Here is a 19,588-nt window from a genome sequence, read left to right as displayed (position 1 = left end):
TAATTGCCTATGCTATATAATTATGGAGGAGTTTACGCTGTTGTATAGTGTGCGCACTGAAGTAGTTGAAACGCACAGAAAGCCAATGACATCAGAAATCCCATCCACTCTAATGAGCTCTGTTCGCATATACACCACATGCCAACAAGAAGAATGTTCTAGGGGAGCCTGTTGTTTTGATTTGACAGAATTTCCTTAAGATGGACCTGAATTGAAAGTGTGAAGATTTGCAATGTTAGGGAACATGTAAAATGATAACTGAGCTTATTAAGTAATAATAATAAAAGCTCCTTTTGAATGGAATCCCGCCATGTATTGGAATTTTGACTAAGAGGAGCACTGAAAGAATGACCTTTAGTCTTCAATTCTTCCAAAAGTGTAAAGGATCTTTCTGACCCTAAATGTCCATTGCTGCAGTTGACAGCCCCGGGGTGCACAGCAAACTGCTATTGTGCGGCCAGGAGAGGCAAACCAGGGGCAAGCTGCAGCAACAGTGCAAATATTAAGGACACAATAGAATGGCCAATTGTTGCTTTTGCAAACTGTGCCAGATTCTCCTGCATTGGCATGCAGCTTTATGCTCTCAAAATCACAACAGCTTTCATTTATATGCAGTATGATGTAGCATCATGCACAGGTCTAAATGACCCAAGCAGTCCTGATCCTGTGCTTTCCCTTTGAGCTTCATACCTGTAGACATGCAGCGTGAGACGTAAGATACATCCTCCAGAAATTTGGAGTGAAAGTTGCTAATGTCACTAATGTAATGCTTATTGTTCTCCTTGCTCTGACATGAAGAAGAAAAACCCAAAAAACTATTTGCAGACTGTTTGGCTGCAGGGTGGCCTTAGTCAATTCTTGTGACTAATTGTTGTCATTGACCTGTCTTTTTGGGCACAGATTTTAAAGTTTATATTCTCTTTCCCCTTCATTTGAATTTGGCATTAGGGTTTAATGCCACCTAAGGGAACCTGTCAATTAAAAAGAAGACCAAACAATATGCTGTATGCAAGCATTAAGGCAGGGGTGTAGTGAGGCGGGCATGGGTGGGAACGTGCCCTCACCCTGTTCAGGAATGGGCACGTGTGCCCACTTTTATTTTGCAAAGAAATTCTTGGTGGTCTGCGGCTCTGCCCGGTCATTCCCCCCGCATGGTCTCAGGAGAAGGCCCCCACTGGGGGGGCGCACTGGCAAGAGCCGCAGACCACGTTTTCCGAATGGAATTGCAGGCTCGGTGGGCGGGTTGTTGCGAGCCTGCGATGGGAGAGTCAACAGGTTCTGGTATCATGGCGTCACTCTGAGGGAAGTTTCTTCCCCTTTGAATAACATATAGACTACGCCCCTGCTTAAGGGCAACAGCTATCAACTTATTTGATATAAACCAAACGGGAGCTTTTTTATCACTATCCAGATTTGTAATTCTGCACAGGTGATCTGGGCCTTAATTTACATTGTACCAGCAAAGCTTGTTAAAAAAAAGACCCCATTCTGCTAATTTGAAAATGTAAAAAAAATCAATGAATCAATGGCTAATTTTTTTCTTATTTTCTTTTTGTTTGCTTTCATTCTGCTTACTCTCAGCATTGCAGTAGAGCCTCATTGGCTCACAATGTACCAGAAAGAATGCGATCATAATGGTGAGGTCACAAACTATCAGTATTGCCATTTTATTTTGTTGTTGAAAAGGCTGAATTATACTGTCTTAGAAGTTGATAGTAGATATGTGTATATATATGCACATAGTAGATGTTCAAGCAGGCCCTTCCACTAAAGACATGTAATACAGTTGACATTAGGTACATGACATTGACACTTGGCCTTGCGCCTCCAACCTAATGGACACTACTATTGTTCTGGAAGACTTCCAGTTATAGTTTACACCAAGTGTTGGGGTGGGAACCAAACAAAAATTTTGTATTGGATGAAATGACAGTTGTCAGAATATTTTACCTTACCCCCACTTTCCACAATGCTCAGGGTAACATCACCGTCATTTTAGTAAGAGTGATGATGAGTAAGAGGGAAATGCAGAAAAGGCCAAATTTTGTGAGAAGACACTGTAGACCATTTCTGAAGCTTTTTTTCACAAGATTTTACCTACTTTGAATAATGCAGTATATTACTGAAAATATTGTGTACCTTTAACTAGGTACCATGGTGGGTAAGAATAAATCTGTTTTCTTTTTACAGGTATATTTTACCAAATTGTACTGCAAAATCCATTTAAATAATTTACTAACTTATTATTCAATTCTGCAGATAATTTCTTTGAAGTTCAGCCTTACTCCAGTTTTTCTTTGAGGTTTGAAAAAAGATAGCATATTATCTCTATTACAGAGATCTAAGATTGCGTCTTAGCAAGACTTGACACAGGTCAGCAAGCTGGGACTGCAGTCAGATGAGCAGCTGTGACATCAGCGGCCTTGTCTGTGTATATAAACTCAACATTTCCAAATAGTTCATATTCATAAGTCTACAGATCATTCAAAAGTTGAAATTCAGGCTTGTCCAATATTGTTTTCAGCAACACAAAACTCTTAAAACTGTCATTTGTAAACTGTATGTTTTACCCTGCCTAGTTGTAATCCCGAGTGTGGGGTGAATTATCCATACCAAAAGCGGTAATCCTGAACCACACTTGGGATGGAATTCACAAAGAATTCAATAATTCACGATTCTTTCCAACGACTAAGGACTGCACGATGCATGAACGAGTGCTGTACATACAGCATCGTTCTGCTCTATGGAAAGGGGAGGGGGAGAACGACAGAGCGGCACCCCGCTGAGCACTCTCCCCCTTCCCTTGCATTAGGATCGTTCGTCAACCATCGTCCGTGGATCATCATGTGATACACATGCCAGATTCTCGTCCGATATTGACCCTGAGCCGATTATCAGGCGAGAACCATTTGACGTGTGTACGTAGCTTGAGGTCCAGCGCCAAAGACCAATCAAATCCTGCTGCTCAGGTACAAGATTACCAAAAAAGGATAACAAATGATTCAATGATTGATGTATAGTGCTGCCTTATATGTTGGTGCTATATAATTACTGTTTATTAATTACAAAAACAATAATAACTGTAATAAGATACTCCCCACCTGTTACATAAATTCATTCATTTCAATGCCCTATCCCAATAACTACATACTACAAAAACCAAAATGGAACACAGGGACTTTCCAGGCATCCAAACATCAAATCACAACATAATCAATTATAAAATTTATGAAAGCATAGTTTTATTATTCAGTCATAAAAACTATTAGAAACAGGAATCCAATTCCAATCAGATCTCAACAGTAAATCACACGTTACACAGATCACAGTCGGATTCATCAGGAATCAATTAGATCTATAACACAATTCTCTAGTTTATAAACATTTACCACAAAAAATATAAGGAACAACAAAAATTCCAAACTATTGCAATTTTGAACCATGTATATATTTTAATTTTATCTTATCTCCACGCAAACCCCCTGGAAGATTCTGGCAAACTCCTTACAGAATGGCTTGACGAAGCCTTCCATATAGGTAAAATCAAATTTTAGTATTATTAATACTACTAATAATTATAATATTAATTTTGAGTTTCCTCTTTATTTTCAAAAAAGAAGGCCTTGGGTATGCTTTGGCTAAGCTGTACTGCGGCTGATGCAATGGAGGTCAAAGATTTGCTGGCGTTTTCTACTTAAATATTACCAACAGGCTGCACATACATACAACTCCTTAGTATTAAAGCTGTACAGGATTAAAAATCTTTACTAAATAGTTCCTATGTGTATTGTGAACTCAAATTTAAGGGGTATGTGGTGCCATTATAGGGACCAAGAGGATTTAGGGTCTTGCATCGGCAGATAAAGTGTTTAGCATTTGTACTTATGACTTTGCAAAGAGCTTTGTATTTTCTTGATAAGTTTAATAATATTGTACTTGTAGAATTGGTTTATCTTTCCACCGCATTCACCCCTGGAGTAAAGTTTAAAAGTTATTTTGTCTCACAGTAAAATAATCTGATATATCATTTTCTGTATGAAGGTCGTACTTAGCTCCCTGGATGTGACACTGCAACCTTGTACGAATATACCTGAGCTTGGACACTGTGTGTTAGAACAGTCATTTCCCAGATCTCTAAATGACGTCACAGAGGACCTTGGGCATTTCACAAACCAGCTGGCAAGCGCCACCAACAGCAGGTGTACTTTCCCCCAGAGAGATAAGTACATCAAACCAAAAATATTATACATAGTTTTACAAAGATTTCTCTTTTTTTAAAAAAAAAAAAAAAAAAGAATAAATTGCTTTTAAAGAGGTTTATTGAAGAAAGGAATGTTAAAATACGTGAAGACAGAAGTGTGCTATTTCTTGTATTAGATAAAACAGGCATAACAATATCGGAAAACATCTTCAAGGATGCCCATATAAAACACTGGTCAGTATTGTTCTGTTGGTGGAGCAGACATCTTTTTTATTAACATTTTTCATACAGCTTTCAGTTACACCTTTATGAATTTTTATTAGCATCCTTCCAACCCATTCAGACTGAAACACAGAAGTATGGCACAAACGGTGGTGAACCTGGAGGGATGTTCTACTTTGGATAAAGCAGTGGGCAAACTCACAGTTTTTGGACCTCAGTTACCTCATCAAGACCTCTATCAGATCAACATGTCCCTGCTGTCACTCATCAAATATGGCTACTACAAACTGTCAAAAATGTAAAGGAATTGGCATGATTTTTTTACGCTATATATGTGTACTATTTTCATAGTCCAACAATGGATGGACCATGTACTATGATGATCACTATTTTATTTAGTTGCAACGTTCTAGTCGTTCTAAATTTTGAAGGGTGCTTTAAGATAGTTCTCCATTTGAGCCAGTCAACCAAGAACCTCTTCCTCCTCTTGAGTCAACATCAGTGGCTCATTTTTACAATATTCAATGACATTCCTAGTGAGGAGATGAAGGAGACCAGTGGTTCTTATTCTATAAGCCAGCACACCAAACAAAATGTTCCATTAGAAAACATCTTTCATGCTTTCTTTAATGGTCCAGCCAGCCCAGTCTACAGCGCATGAGCAGTCTATATATGAAAGGGGGTGGTACAGTAGGCGAGCATCTTCTCCTGTTTGTCAAAGATTACCCTGACTTCCATAAAGTTACTCTGTTATTTGCTGATAATGCAAACAATGTACACTGCCATTTTGGTTTGATTGTGAGCTTGGAGTTCTGCCATACACTTGTAGTAAAGTGAGCCAAAGTAGAAGCCTTTTCAATGTACTTAGTGGTTTCCATATCTATGAAGAGGTTTGCAGTTATAGCGAGATGATTAGATTTTTGATCATTTTGCCTTAAGCATTAAATTTCAGCATGTCCAGGAGAAGTTGTACATCAAGGTCTGGAGGTATTGCTGTACATGAGTTGTAACTGTCTCATTATCAGAATACAGTGTGTTTCTTATGATACTGTTCTACACCTTGGTTCTCTTGGTTCTCAAGCAAAATGTTTGAACATTTTTTTGGTCGGATCCTGTATGAAATTAAATTTTCTCAAATGAAGAGCCAAAGGCACAATATAACAAAATACACAGAAATAACATAGCAAGTACACAGACCTATTTGACTCCTCTCCGTATGCTCAGTGATCCTGATGTATTGCTATTGAACTGAACTATGCCTTGCCTGTTCCCATGGAAGGATGCAGTTATGCTCAGCAGCTTCAATGGATGGCATAAAATTGGTGGTATCACATTCTATGTTCCCAACCAGGGTTTCTCCAATGGTTGCTAAAGGTTCCTTAAACAATGAGCAGTTTATGCCTCTCAGGTCAGTTTAAGTGACGCCATTTATATTTTTGGCTATCTCTAGGTGACAGCCTTCCCACTGGCCAGCAATGTTCCCAATGATCATTATGCCATATGTAATGTGAGCTGTGGATATAGTGATTATAGAAGGGGTTCCCTGAAGACCTGAAAGTTATTTCAAGGGTTCCCCTATGTCGAGAAACACTGGTTTAAAGATTTGCCATAAAGATTTATGCAAATACCTTGCTGCCATACTCTATAGGATTCAGATCTCGTAATTTTCAGACTCTCTTCTGTCACCCTTGTTTTTTTTAAAGGTTGCGCATTCTGAGTATTGCACCTCTAATACCCTATGAACCCTATGAATACCTTGGTGTGTATGCTCTGGTATGTTAAATAAAGCAGAACTACAGACGGGCAGATATAACCCCAAGTAATCCAGTTATGAGTTAGTTTAATATTATTAAATGTGTTTTATGGTGTATGTAAACCAAAATTATTATTTTGCAGTATATTTAGCATCATTTCTGTACTAATCCTAAAGTCACGTCTTTTACTAAGTACTTTGAACATCTTTGGAAGATGTAAGTTCACTACTGTAAACTCCACATTTAGTAATACTTTATATGTTTATTGTATAAATTCTTCTTTTCACACTACAGTGACATTGATACATGCCTATAATTATAAATATGTTTCTCCTATATAGTCCTTATCTTCTGTCTCACTAAAAACTAAATGCGGAAACGCAACAGGTCTAAGAAGACCTATTTTTTGTTCTTTTAAATTTTAATGTGATCTTTAATTCACTTCTTTTACTCTCCTTTTCTCCATCTGAAGTTTGAGTACGGCTTGTTGTAGTGCTTTCTGTTGCTGGCAAGGTACTTACAAAGTTGGCCTTACAAAGTTGCTTGCGATTGCCTGCATTTCTTGGAGCTACATATGAAATTTATTATAGCTTTACATCACTTTTACAGCTGGTCTCGGGTTCCAAGCTCCTACTTCCACTTTCAAACCTGAAAACCAGTGTACTTGTTGAGGCTTAACTGGTTTTAAAAGAAAGTGCAACTACATTAATCGCTTTGCCCTTGAGATGGCCCTGATTGCCCATCATGAAATAACAAAGGAGTCATAAGCTTATAAGAATGCAGCTTGATAGGACATATAACTGGGAACAATATGAGCATCTATACATCTCATTCTTCTAGCCCTGCCACCTGAAGGACAGTCATTAGCTAGAAATAATTGTCTCTGGCCCCAAGACCTGACCCTTTTGTTCCATTCCTGTCAATACTCCACAAGCGAGATATCTAATTAATCAGATGCTGGCTCCTTGATCTAGTTAAAAATCTCCTGTGCATACTGCTAGGCCTTATGAGATTATTGTCGACCTTACGCTTTGTGTTGGATAATAATTTATAGATGTGTAAACATTTTTAATGACAATTATATGTCCTGCCTAATGAAATTTTGTTAGAAATGGTCATGGAAAAGCATGATGGTGCATCATTAATGTGGTATTAAGTGCCTACCGCCAGGATGATCTGATAAACTCTCAATAAACACGCACGGCTGGAAATGAGAGATTTCTGGGTAAATCAGGCATTAGGTAGGACTGCGCGGTTACAGAATATAATGGGTGAAGCATAATTTACCGTGATTTACAAGAGCAATTAGAGAGAAATCGAATAGGCTGAAATTGGATAGGACTGAGATAGAGTTCTGGTTTTACAATGAATTGCTGTACTTCACTCTTGCTTTGGTGGCTATAGATGAAATGCTTTTGTATTGTTCTATAAGTGTGCTTATCTATTAAATAGTGGCAGCCAGTATTTTGTTACCCACACTTTATTTAGAGAGTCAGTCCTGCCAAGAAGTGATATTTACATTTTTGTAGGTTGGAAGCAGCACAATGTAAATTTTACAAAAAGAACGGTAAGATTGTGCCAGGGAGGGGGGGGAAGCAAACAATGAAGAGTACACCAATTTTATATAAAGCACATTTAGGGCTCTTTTTATAAAACAGGGAATAAGAAATTCTCTCAAACAGTGCCTTGTGGTCCATGTCTTTCTTACTTTGCCGTAAATTCATTCCCACCAGGGAATGTTTGATGGAAAGTCAGAGTATCTTTCTACAGTATATGTAAATGTATTGACCCTAACCTTTTTCTTTAAAGCTCCATGTTAGTTCTTAGGCACTCCCAATTACCTCCATCTCAAAAAAATATGTATCATATTTTTGCCACTTTTTTTGCCACACTTGCCAATGCCATTCCATCCTGGTTGTCAATTACCCAGAGACTCCAGTTCATATTGCCTATTCTTTGTTTCAAAGCATTTCACACCCTACCCCATTCATGCATTGTATCCCTAATTTCCAGTATTAATGCTATCCATATTCTTTAATTTGCATTTGAAACTCCGCCATCCTCCATCATAATCATCTCATCATGCTCTTATTTCTAAGACTTCTAATAGGCTCCAGCCATGCTTTGGAACCTTCTTCAGTACCATCTGTCATGCCCAGAGCCTCATGCCCTTTGAGCATACTCCTAAAACCCTTTGAGCATACTCCTAAAACCCTTTAAGCATACTCTTTTAAAACACCTTTTAAAACAAACATGCAATGGGCTGATTTATTAAAGCTCTCCCAGACTGGAGAAGGTAGACTGTCATGGTAGAACCTGCAAACTTGGAATGGATTTGGTCCAGGATAGAAAACCTTTCCCAAGTAATAGCAAATGTTTTTTTAAGGAATCCATCTTAGGTTTGCTGGACACCCAGCACCCACTACATCATTATAGTCTATCTTGTCCAGTCTTGGAGAGCTTTAATTAATCAGACCCAAATTGTCATTATCAATATCCAGATGTATACCTATCCACCTCCTACCTTCACCAGCTGCCAAAGAACCTGCTACATCCATTGATCTAGTTTTGTCATCTTTTCTAGAATTTCCACCTCTCTGTCTTCTAGAAAAAAAACTCACAAGGACAGAATCCTCCTCCTATTGATTCTGCCTTTTCTTTTATGGTTCCTAATGTTACGGTATTGTTTTATCTCCTAAACCCTCACTATTTGCCCACCATTCCAAATCCCCCCTCCTTCTGTGTGCTGCTTCCTCTTAGATTGTAAGTTCCTTTGGGCAGGGTCTATCCTCCTCCTGTGTCATTGTTTGTAGCTGTCTGTCATTTGCAACCCCTATTTATGTACAGAGATGTGATGCATAATATTTTGGAGCTTTATAAATACAGTTTAAAAATGATAAAGATTGTATCAGACATAAATAGGCCAATTTCTTCCTGCTTCATTAATAATATGATGGGTGTCACTTGTTGATGAGCTCAAAATAAAAACTGTGTTTTCCCAAAGCAGCCAATCGTATTAAAAGATTAATTTTTCATTTGTCATTTTCCAGAGATAGTTTGGCTGTTAAAGGAAATCAATTTATGATTGAGCTTTTATCATTGAAAAAATATGCAACAGTTTTCTTTAAAAGGTTCTATACAAAGCCTTAAAGCATTAAAGCATTGTGTTCAGTAGAAACAAGGATTTTCCTTTTGTTTAAAGGGGAAATCCTTTAACCTCAGCCAGACAGTGATAAACAGCGCTCTTTGATGAACCAAGGCCAGAGTTTTGACAAGTGCTGACTGGCGAAGGAGGATGGTGTCAACCACTATTATTGATAAGTAGGTCTAGCCTGTCAACGCTGACAACAAAATATATCACCTAAACAGGTAAGACAAAACACAGCCTATACTTACAGAATTCAATGCATACTAAACTTGGTAGGGGGGATTTTGATCAAAGCTGTGAACTAATAAAAAGGATTTAGGAGAGACTGACAGCAGGAAGTCATATAAACAGGCTGGCCTGTGTGAGACATTCAGTCACTCTGGAGACATCATACAGTAGGAGCCTAAAAACTATTTAATTGCATGTGGTGCTTCGCAAAGTATAATTTATTATAACAGACATGCAAACCCTTCATTTCACATAATTCATAGCATCTGTTCTCCAAGAGGGATAAAACAAACATAAACCAAGTAAATTAAAAAAAAATTGAAGGGGAATGTAGTCTACTCAATTATTTTTTTTAGATACATGTGTAGAAGAGGTGCAATTGATTTGAATATTTTCATCAAGGTGTGTTAATCTTTTAAAAAAGTTCTTAGTGCATTGAGTTTGTCAGTTACGTGAACTGGGAGGGGGGCAGCTATATTTGGTAATCACATATTCAGGCTTCACTTCTGTGTTAGAAAAGAGCTCAAATCAGGAAGCGGCAGTTAGTGCAGATATTGTAAAAATCCTTTTAACACGCAATGAATAAAGTTGCACTTTAACCCCCCTAGCGTTCTAATTCTGTCCATAGTTTCACACAAAAAGCGTTACATTTTTTTGCATGGAAATTTATTTTACATTGTAGGCTTACTTAATTCTTAGTTATAACTCACCAAAATATGTCCAATATTTATTACATTTCATATTAAACTTTAAATAAAAAAACACAAAAATCTGTAAAAAAATTTAAAAAAATAGTGAAACCTGTAATATAACTTTACAGTAGCATGTATTATATATATATATATAATACAATCATATATATTTAAAATATAAAGATTTCTTTGTATAGGACTCAATACAGTCACTTTGTATTGAATCCAATACAAAATTTTTTGAATTTCCCGCCGCGCCTCCCACAAACCAACACATACCCCGGAGAACGTCTCTGCAGTTGCCGGGAGAAGATCAAAGAAGAAGGACATGTCCCGAGAACCTGGATGGACAAGCAGGACGCCAAAGGAACAAGGTAACTGGGGTTTTTAGCGACCCTGAGTGTGACTCGGGAATAGCTGGTAAAATCCACCCCCAGTCACACCACTTGATGACAGTTGAGTCTTTAATGAGTGCTTTAAAATCATCAGCTGAATTCCCGCATAAACCAAAAGGACCTACGAAACTCAAAGAGATACTATCCCTCTGGTGTTCCTTCTGGAGCACACATTGTGCCTGATTTATTAAAGCTCTCTAAGACCAGAGACGTTAGACTATCTTGGAGGAACCTGGGTGACCCAGCAAACCTGTAATTGATTTCCTAAACATTATTTGCTTTTTGTTGGTAAATGTTTTCAGTCCTGGACAAAATTTGTTCCTGGTTTGGTGGATCATCTAGGTTCTCCCATGATGGCCTATTTTCTTCTCTCTTTGAGAGCTTTATTAAATCATCTCTGTTGTGTGAAATCATAGACTGAGCACTAGGGACACAAAAGTACTGATTTGACATTGCTATACCTGTAATTGACAGGTAAAGCAAGCCATTGGACTATGGCAGCTGTCATTGTGTGGTGGCCAGATAGGCATAGCTGTACTATACCTCCCATTAAAGGGTAATAGGGCTCAAACAATATGGCTTCTAGACTAAGACAACTTTCTCTAGTGGCAGAATATCCTCTAATGAACAACATGCCTCTGACACTAGGGTCCCTACAGGGGTAGCAGTGGTGGGACCTGCCATATTCACAGGTGGGTTCCCACGTTGGACCTCAGCTCGTACAGCATGCTGGGGAGCTTCTGGTTTGTCCTCTTACCGGTGTGCTATATTTTGGGCTAAAAGTCTATGTTAAAAGTTTATAACACAAGAGCAAAATTGGGAGACAGGGACAGGTATTGCTGTTGTATAATAAGTGATGATCATGGACCCTTATGGCAGGATTACTAGGTATTATTTTAAATAAAGTTTCAGATTTTAAAAATATTTAACATGGATTTTGAAATTACATTAACATGTTAAAACTTCTAAGCTTTTATTGATTATATTTACATATACTTTATGAAGCCATATATATATGGAGGAGCCATTGTCTCCCTTATCTGTCTTGGTGTCCTTCCAAATCTCTGTTCAGTTTTTGCCATGGAAAAGGCAATGGATGTGTTCCTGTTGGCAGGAAAAAAATTACCCAAAAAGCATTATGACATCTTAAATTCCCTTGCTATGAAAGTTTATTTCATCAAGATTGTATGACTTTTACTGCTCTAAATATTAAAAAACAAAATCCAGAAATTGTTTGATTATGTTATGTGTTCTTGTTGTTTAGAATATCAGCAGGTCTCCTGAAAGTATGTAATTTTCAGCCAATTTCAATAATGACTTCTAAGATTTCCAGCCATTTCTGCTCATTCTTTTAACAGTGCTAGAGAATGAGAGTGTCACAAATAAGTTGCATTGTATAGAAATCAACATTAGGCTATAAGGGTTGGAATGATTATTTTAAAGGGAAGGTAAGGCGTAGAGGTGGGCATAACATGCTGTTTATGTGATGACTGGCAATATGCCAGCAGTGCCAAATAACTGACAGTTTTTAACTATTTTATATCCCAAGTCATGAAAAGAAAAATAGTTATGAATAGTCTACAGTTACTGAAATGAATACATTCTAGATGAGACAAAAGTAACCTGGTTTATTTTAAAAATACACCGTCACCTAAAGATTTCTATTAAAAAGGACCTGGCCTGCTTTTAAAAATGAAATAAATGCCTCTTTTTCAACTAATTATTTATAACATGTTGACCTATAATTTTACATTGAAATGTTCAATTATAAGAAGGGAGCCATTCTTTATATTACAATATGAATGGGCAAGGAAAGTATAGTATTCTGCCCCTACGCTCCTCCATCTCCATATTCCTGCAGATTTACTTCTGGTCCCAAAGCTTACATGTCACAAGGGGCATTTACATTGTTAACACAACCTGCTCTGGTTATTTGGCAGTGATGAAGAGAGAAGAAGAACGGAAGTTGAGTTTGTTCCATCAGATCATTATCAGAGAATTCACCATCGGTGAGTCTCAAATAACTTTCATGGCACTGACACTGAAACATAAGGATGAGCTAAAAAGATAGAAAACTTTTTTTTTAACAATAAGAAAACCCATCAAAACCAAAATGGCTCTCCAATTAGCAAGATCATTACTTACCAGTAAAATCCAATGGACATTGAGTTGCTTTGTAAAAGTATTCCTGAAAAGAGTATGGGTTATACTTTCTCCTCTACTACAGACCACTGCTCCCTTTCAAAACTCAACTGGATGAAGATCAGGAATCCCAAACATCTAAAACACTTCTTGCTACGGTTATGGCTATGGCCCAGTTCCATTGCTGGTGACAGTGGTCCATTCCTCCAACCCCCACATCACTAGAACATGCAGTAGTGACATTGAAGCCTGAAAAGGGAAACTTGATAGGGAACCAGAATTCCAACACTGCTTGGATTGCATCAAATTCTGTATTGCCTCAATTGCATTCATGTCATTGTGTTGTGCCTATTATCTATTTCACCTCCCTGGTAATCCTGCAATATTTTCTTATCTACAATATTCCTGAGCAGCTCAGAAACTCATTTTTGGCCTAGAAAATGTGTTCTCTTTGGACCCCAAGTTGAGTTGTTTTGCCTTAGTTTGCTAGCACTTACAGTCTGAAATGTCTGGGGAGTGCAAAATGGTCATCCACATGTACACTGCAGGTGATAACAGCAAGGTGGATGTTGGGTCTGAAAAATTTGAGAACATTTATTGGTGGAAAGGGAATAACATGAGTAACAGTGTAAGTGGTGTTGAGTACTCTCTACAATCTACATAGATATTATGCTACTGACCCCTGAACTCTACATTAGATACTTCTGAACCCTGAACTATACATTACATACTTCTGACCCCTGAACGTTTATCTAATGCATTTAAAGAAACATCCACCTATATACATTTCTTTCTCTTAAAACGGCCACATTCCTAACTTTCATTGGAAAAGATATGCGATGAAAGGCATCAATTTTAAGCGGGACTTTTAAAGCCAGTTACATCAGTATATTACAAAAATACCAACATTTTATTATTAATAAACATTAAAAACAAACATCATTTCAAATATATAAAACAAATAAAGTTGTGGGTGTATATAATGACCTCTCCCTACAGAATACCCCCAAATGGTTTAAATTCTGAATTACTTCTCGACGCGTTTCGCATAAAAAAATCTGCTTCTTCAGGAGGAAGGAGAGGAGAAGTCTGATGTTTGTACTTCCAGCAGCCCTCTTATTTAAAATTGTTGCAAGGAAGGAGGTGGTTATGCCGGCAATGGTATATTCAAATCTCGTTAAGCTAATTAGTGAGTAATCTCTTTCAATTTTCAATATCAATCACAGTGATCCTAAGTTTCATATCTTTCAGTCCTCAAACAGATATAGGAACATACAGCCCAATAGCACAACCATGTTCCTCTCTATCGGCTTCCCTTGCAAGTTTATCTAATGCAAACTAGCCACACCCAACATCCACTACATCATTACGTTCCCAGGGTGCCCCAATCTTTTACAAACCCAGCAACCCCACCGAAAAATGTCATATTTAAAATGGTAGCATTTCAAAAATAAATCAGGATTTGGTTTGTAAAAGCAATATTTGGACAAAAAAATAATATTTTATGTCAAAATTTAAAATAAAAAGAACTTTTGGAGAAAACTCTACAAACTTAAAACACAAAAACACTGGGTAAAGTTGAAGCACATAAAAGCTCATTATGCTCTGGGATTAATATAAAATGTGTTTTTATAAAGTACATCATTTTCTAGTTCTATAAGAAAGAAATTCTTTTGATTTCAGGACTCTGTGTGACTCCAGTGTTTTATTTCCATTACATTAATTGAAACATTCAAAGTCGTAAAATATCCTTTACAAATGTGCAGTAGCTTGAAGAACTGAAAAGAACAAATCTGGATAATTTTTTCTGTTCTGAGATAGGAATGTACAAATATGTAGCCGTCTCATTTCTTATTGGCAGGAGAACAACATGATATATAGGATATATAGTGTGTGTGTTTTTATGTATAGCTTTGAGGAGAGAGAAAATGGGGACAGAAAGGCTGAAACCTTTATATATATTAAGGCCCTTCAAATTTGCAGTTGAAAACCTCATAGTTTTCAGCCCCCAGGCACAAATAAATCTGCTCTGTGGCTCCAGAAACCATGTCTGGTCATGTATGATTGTAAGCTCTTCGGGGCAGGGTCTTCCCTTCCTCCTGTATCACTGTCTGCTTCTGTCGGTCATTTGCAACCCCTATTTAATGTATATCACTATGTAATATGTTGGCGCTATATAAATCCTGTTTATTAGTAATCTTAAAAATAATATTATTATGCCAACCACACCTTCAGTCAACGTGTTTGCATGTATTGTCCTTGTGTTTGTAGTAGCAATGCGGTTCTTCCTTTAGTGGAAGAACAGAAGCAATGGCCAGAAGCTACAGGCCGTTTCAGGAACTGTGCTGGAACTGCACAACTGTGTAAATGGAACCATGTGCAAATGCTTGCCCAAAGTGGAACCCAACTGTTCTCATCGGAGAATTTGGGAGCATGGTTGAGCAGTTGCATATGTTATTGAGCAGTTGCATAGGTTATTATGTTGCATATGACGCCAGAATCAAGAATATGGTGGCATAAGCTAAAGCTAGCTGCTGAAAAGTTCAAAGGAGCCATAGAAAAGTTTATTTATCAAAATAAGAGTGGATTTCTGAAACAGATTTCCAAGAGAGGGAGTTAGTCAATCAACAACATCAAAGTAAAGAAAAGCATAATCAATTCTAAAAAGGGTGACTGCTGATACCTACAGCCCCTTCACTATAGTCACATTAGTGGCCGGACAAAACTCCATCACTTTGTGGAAGTGCCCAAGCTTGCATATTTTCACCCACACATTCCCATTGTCCATTGATATGATAGGTTGCCTTACTGACTATTCTTGATTGAAAATAGGGCAGGCAAGGTTCAATGCTTCTGTGAAGTTTGAAGATTGCAAGACTGTGGATATATGCAAGCATCACTAGATCAACAATGAGGTTTTAATATACTGATAACACTTAGCACCACTTTGTTCGAGAAACAGAATATGCTTAATGAGAATATTTACACAGCAGGAAACATTTAGCTAAAGATGACTTCCTGACACTGTCTGCTGGAAAAGAAGTGTCAGTCACTGCTACTGAGATCTTTGCATCTTTTCTATTATTATACCCAAGATCTCCGTTTTAAATTTAAATAACCAAGACATTGCATTGCACAGTTATAATCATTTACAAAATCACAGAGAGATTGAAAATGAAGGTGACAATGCCCAAAAAGTTGTGGGATATGGGTAACGTATTGATAACTTGAATTTCTCTGAGATTATAAAGGTTTCTAAAAAATGTAATTTCACTTTCATTAGTTAACCTGGGTAATCCAGCAAGTCTGTAATAGATCTGGTCCAGGATTAATAACATTTCCTAGCAAATAACAAATTACATTTAAGAAATCCATTCCAGGTTTGCTGGCCCATTGGGCCAATGGCCAACCAAAAGTATTTTAAAAAGTACCTGTGATATTTCTTGGAGAAGCAATTAAGAAAATCCTCTGAAGAATGGTATAGATCAGGGGTCGGCAAACTTTTTGGACTACTAGGCCATTTCAGGAGGTCAAGAAGGCACACCAGGTCAGAAGAAAACGTGTCCAAGGTATGTTTTTTTCCAACCCATTTGAAGACATGACGTTCGAGGTCAACCTTCAAGAGACTGGTAGCTTGGTGTTGCTTCTGCTGCTCTTTAGGCATTTTAATTGGAGTAACTGTGTGGGAACTCGATGATATTGTGGGAACTCGCGATAACGTTGCAATTCAATTAGGCCAGATCTAACAATAAATAACTAGGGGGGCTTTAGGCCGGACTGGAATACTGGCTAGGCCATATCCGGGCTAAAGACCTGAGTTTGCCTACCCCTGGTATAGATCAAGATATTGATAAAAGATTCCAAATAAAGGTTGCAAGGCCAGCCACAAGACCTGTTACCCTTTCTCTATTTATTAAGCCCTGATGAAAAATTCAGCATGTCAAGAGAGGAGCACCTCGAATGTCCGTTGGGATCAATTTTGTTCATTAAAATAAAAAAAATGTCCATTGATTTGCAGGCTATTTGCTACTAGAACAGTTAATATGTAATGTGGAAGTATTGTTTTCATGCCCTCTGACATGGGTACACTGGCCCCCCAACATTGTTCATCAATCTGCTACAGCAGTTTAGATTAACCACTAAAAACACCTAGGAAGAAGGGTGCTGCAGAGAACCCTTCGTGCATCCTCCTTTCTCCTTATTTATTTGTCCTGAGCTGCTGGAAATGTACGGTGCTCATTTATTCAACTGTCACTGGAAATTATCACAAAAGATTGTCTCCAGTGACAGTCATCTGGCCTCCATCTATGGATATCCCCTCACCAGCAAGTTAAAAGTTTAAAGTTACAAATGGGGAAAAATAGAAGAAAATAAAAATATACTTGACTAGATCCCAGCACGGTGAGGATTTCAATTATCACAAAAAGATGCTTACGAATATCTTCTTCTCATATACTGAACTTTTTGTAGAATCCCTTTGGAAGGCCCAGTGATGTCAGTCTTGCCTGGAAGTAGCAGATGGAAGGTGGGGTAAAATGATGTAGAACATGGAAAGCCCTACTTACATGGATCACCGGGACTTCAAAGACACAAAAATAATTCATATAAACTTTAAATAAAAGTAAAACTGCTTCAATTACATTGCAAAAACAAAAATAAAGCCACATCATATTTAGGAAATCTTTAACCTGATCTTACATACTCCCTCAGCTATGTTTGTATCTTCAGTTTTAAGCTATTGTCCTAACTTGGCAAACAACGTTTTTGTTGTTAGGAGGTCAATCAATAGATTAGTCTGAGTATGTTTCACTGAACAACGCCCACTTCATCAGGAGACCATAGCATTTTAGCATTCGCTACAACAAATATGAACAAATACATTTTTTGTTGACATATTTTCTTAAGTTTTTAATGTGTATTATATTCAGCCAACAGTTTTAAAAATAACTTCATATTAACGGTATTTGGTTACACCTTTCAAACCTAGTGGAACGTGATTTATGGTATCCAAGGTAGATGGGAGTAATTAAGGTGATAAGGAATCCGTCACCTATACTGCCATCCAATGTAGGAAAAAGTGTATCTATAAAGGAATATGGAATCAAAAATATATAAAAAAAATTTTTACATGACCCTTTTCCAATTCAATTTAGTGATTCACTCTTTTATTGTTTTATACTTGACAATAGCTTTGAAAAATTTGGATTATTAACCTAATTGTCACATGCTGTATATATTGAAAAAAAAAGAAGTCCCTGAGGTAACATGAGTATTTGAGTAAATAGGTTTTGTTGAACCTTTGATCTGGGGAATAATCAATACATCAATAAAGTAACTTCTCTTTAAATAATGATAAGCCTGTAATTCTCTTATGTTAAAAATAGCATTGAGGAAGTTCTAAACATAAACTAAAACCATCCTTAGAGATGAGGATATACAGTAAAGTGATGTCTTCAATAATAATTAAATATTAACCCTTTTAGTTCAAAATATTTATAATTTAAATTATTTTAAAAATTTGATATTGACCAATTGGTATCCTCTAAATAAAATAGTATCATATATATTTATATATATATATCCTAGTATGTGCTAGTTTATACTGACAGACCCAGCCATTGATGTCAAAGCAGATTAGTCCCCTGCAAACCACATACCCAGCCTAGAGAGAATAAGCAAATAGCACTTCATCCTTTTATCTCCCACCACATTAGATGGTGGATGGTTGGATGGATGGATGGATGGTTAGATGTATTATTTTTTCATATCTTATTGTCTTCTCAAGTACAGCTTTGAAAGGTAGCAGCCACAGACACATTTTATGCCCTGGGTTTATTCTTGTAGTTTTCAGGTAAAAAAGGTACATTAGTTTATATTTGGATCTGTTTATATTCAAGTATATAGGTTCGAGTAAATTATTTTTTGTTTTTATGTTCCTCCCAAATTATATACATAACTTTGCATTTCTACAAGAAGGGATGGGGTCACAATTACAAACCAATGTTTAATCAAGATTTTCACAATTCTGTATTCAATGTAACTGTGATTTGTAATTCTTAATTGAATCCGCTGGATACTATTTTATTTCCATTGTATTTTCAGGTTTGTGAAATTCACCTGCTTATAAAGATGTAAATTCATGGCGGTGTTCAGTGGAGTGCAAAAAAAAAAATCCACGTTAGAAGCTCAGTAGAAGGTTATTGTAATTTGTAAATGTTGCTCGTGGATGTGATTCAGTAATACTTGCTTTGGAAGAATTAGAAGGAGTTGATACAAATTGTCCATTTCATACCTGGCTTCCAATCTGCTAAAAGCTTTATGGAAATACAGTTATTACACAGTTCATATGGAGGTGTCTTTTTTTTCGGTTGGAAGTAGAAATGTCATTTCGCTAACAAAATAGCCATACGTCAACAACTCCATGCAGTGGCAGGAATTCAGTACAGAGATATGCACAGCGGGGACTGAATGACCTTCAGTGCTTGGTAAACTAGATTATAGAGATAAAGGTGGTATTCCCTATATAGCCGATGTAGGTTGTAATATATTTGAGCACAGGGAGAACATTCCCAAGGTATTCTGGGAATGACTTTTAAAGTGCAACATCAGGTGACTATTTATTTTGTTACTTGGTTTTAGAAAACAAAGCATGTTTATTCTGGGGAAAGAAGACAGATTAGAGATGATAAAAAGGCAATTTAAAGACCAAGGATTTAAAGTGGAAATCTAAAATGAAGACTTTTTTTTATTCACCAACTTTCACCCCTCCCCAAGCATGCTTATCAATATATCCTATATTTTATCCT

Source organism: Pyxicephalus adspersus, chromosome 9 (genome assembly GCF_032062135.1).
Source record: "Pyxicephalus adspersus chromosome 9, UCB_Pads_2.0, whole genome shotgun sequence".
NCBI lineage: Eukaryota > Metazoa > Chordata > Amphibia > Anura > Pyxicephalidae > Pyxicephalus > Pyxicephalus adspersus.
Note: the sequence above shows the minus strand (reverse complement) of the source record.